Raw genomic sequence first — 2,934 nt, forward strand, 5'->3', positions numbered from 1 at the left:
TATATTTACATCTTTAATTTTTATAAGTTATATGAGTTAGGGGTTCAGTTTTATTTTTAATTTATTTTTTTATTGAAGGGTAATTGCTTTACAGAATTTTGTTGTTTTCTGTCAGTTTTATTTTTATGCATGCAGATTACCAGTTGCTCCAAGGGCATTTGTTGAAAAGATTATTCTTTCTGTTTTGAATTGTCTTGATATCCTTAGTGAAAATCATTGACCATAGATAAATGGGCTTATTTCTATACTGTCTATTCTACTCAGCTGATATCTATGTTTGTCCTTATGCCAGTACCACACTGTCTTGATTACTGCAGCTTTGTAGTAAGTTTTGAAATCAGTAAATGTGAATCCATCAACTTTGTTGTCTGTTTTCAAGAACATTTGGCTGTTGTGAATTCCTTGAGTTTCCATGTGAATATGAGGGTCAGCTTGTCAGATTCTGTAGCAGAGGCAATTGTGATTCTGATAAGGATTGCACTGAATCTGTAGATCAATTTGGGGAGTATTGCCATCCTAAAAATGTTAAGTATTGCAAACCATGAACACAGGATATCTTTCAATTTATTTATATCTTTAATTTCTTCAATGATGCTTCATGGTTTCCAGGTATATGTGTTGCACTTCTTTTTTTAATTTTAGTTCTTTATATACCTTGCAAATGCAACTGTTCTGTCAGTTTTAAATTTGGTTTGTTTCTTACTCTATAGGAACACACTTGATTTTTCTATATTAATCATGAATCTTGCAACCTTGCTAAAATTCTGTATTAGTTCTAATTGTTTTTAAATGATCCTAAGGATTATCTCAGAGAAGGCAATAGCACCCCCACTCCAGCACTTTTGCCTGGAAAATCCCATGGATGGAGGAGCCTGGTGGGCCTCACTCAGTCCATGGGGTCGCTAAGAGTCGGACACGACTGAAGCGACTTAGCACCAGCAGCAGCAGCAGCAAGGATTATCTACATACAAAGTCATGTCATTTTCAAGTAAATATTTTTTTCAAATTTATTTCCAATATGAAATTCTATTTCCCTATTTTCCATGACTAGGACCTCAAGAATACTTTCCAATAGAAGTGGTAAAAGTGGATATCCTTGTCTTGTTTTTGATACTAGGGGGTAAGCATTCAATCTTTCACCATTACATCTGATATTATCTGTGGAGTTTTCATAGGAACTCATTAAAAATTCAGGAAGTTTCCTATGATTCCTTGTTTATCCAATGTCATCATGATGAAATGGTGTTAAATTTTGCCAAAACCATTTTCTGCATCTGTTGAGATGATCATGTGTTTTTCTCCCTTCTTCTATTAATGTTGTTGTCTACAGTCATTAAGTCATGTCCAACTCTTTGTGACCCCATGCACTACAGCATACCAGGCTTCCCTGTCCTTCACTATCTCCTACAGTTTGCTCAAACTCACGGTCATTGAATCAGTGATGCCATCCAACTATCTCATCCTCTGTCACCCCATTCTCCCCATGCCCTTAATCTTTCCCAGCATTGGGGTCTTTTCCAATGAGTCAGCTTTTCCATTCAGGTGGCCAAAGTATTGGAGCTTGAGCTTCAGCATCAGTCCTTCCATGAATATTTAGGGTTGATTTCCTTTAGGATTGCCTGGTTTGATCTCCTTGCTCTTCAAAGGATTCTCAAGCATCTTCTCCAGCACAATTCAAAAGCATCAGTTCTTCAGTGTTCATCCTTCTTTATACTCTAACTCTCACATCTGTACATGACTACTGGAAAAACCATAGCTTTGACTTATATGGACACTTGTGGCGAACTGATGTCTCTGCCTTTTTTTTTTTTAATAGTGAAAACTTTTATATTTGAAATTAGTCAGCTGGACTCAGTTTAGATGACCCCAATTTTATTGGCAACATCCAAAGCATCATAGTCAAGAACCAGTTGAACATATGTCTTCTTCTTTCCATCAGGCCTGATCATGGTATTGACCTTAGCCATGTCAGTGTCATAGAGCTTCTTCACAGCCTGTTTAATTTGGTGCTTGTTGGCCTTGATAGCCAAAATGAATACCAATGTGTTGTTATCTCCTATTTTATCCATGGCTGACTTGGTGATGAGGGGGAATTTGATGATGGCACAGTGGTCAAATTTGTTTCTCCTAGGGGTGTTAATTTGAGAATATTGGGGCTGCCTCCTGAGCTGCAGTGTTTTGGGCCGCCAGAAGGTGGGTGACATATGGATATATATATTTTTTTTTCTTCTTTTTAGTGGCTGTGGACACCTTTCAACACTGCTTTCTTGGCCTTCAAAGTCTTCGCTTTGGCTTCAGCTTTATGAGGGGCTGGGGCTTCCTTCTTCACCTTCAGTGCCATCTTCATAAAAAGGCACGCCATCTTCATGAAAAGGTTCTGCTTTTTAATCCACTGCCAAAAGTTTGTCATAGCTTTTCTTCGAAGGAGCAAGCACTGCTTTAACTGAATCCCATATGTTTTGGGTTGTTTTGTTTTCATTGTCATTTGTTTCTATGCATATTTTGAGTTCATCTTTTTTAATTTCTTCTGTGATTTGTTGGTTATTCAGAAGCATGTTGTTTAGCCTCTGTATGTTGGAATTTTTAATAGTTTTTTTTTCCCCTATAATTGACATCTAATCTTACCACATTGTGATCAGAAAAGATGCATGGAATGATTTCAATTTTTTTGAATTTACCAAGGCTAGATTTATGGCCCAGGATGTTATCTATCCTGGAGAACGTTCCATGTGCACTTGAGAAAAAGGTGAAATTCATTGTTCGCGGGTGAAATGTCCTATAGATACCAATTAGGTCTAACTGGTCCATTGTATCATTTAAAACTAGTATTTCCTTGCTCATTTTCAGTTTAGTTGTTCTATCCATAGGTATGAGTGGGGTATTAAAGTCTCCCACTATTATTGGGTTATTGTTAATTTCCCCTTTCATACTTGT

At 36.9% G+C, this 2,934-nt stretch overlaps 1 pseudogene; it reads right to left on the reverse strand.

Moving 5' to 3' along the window:
- Positions 1-1,856: 1,856 nt before the first annotated feature.
- Positions 1,857-2,347, reverse strand: LOC113886805 (annotated as a pseudogene).
- Between the last annotated feature and the right edge of the window lie 587 nt (positions 2,348-2,934).

The sequence above is a fragment of the Bos indicus x Bos taurus genome, chromosome X (genome assembly GCF_003369695.1).
Source record: "Bos indicus x Bos taurus breed Angus x Brahman F1 hybrid chromosome X, Bos_hybrid_MaternalHap_v2.0, whole genome shotgun sequence".
Taxonomy (NCBI): Eukaryota; Metazoa; Chordata; class Mammalia; order Artiodactyla; family Bovidae; genus Bos; species Bos indicus x Bos taurus.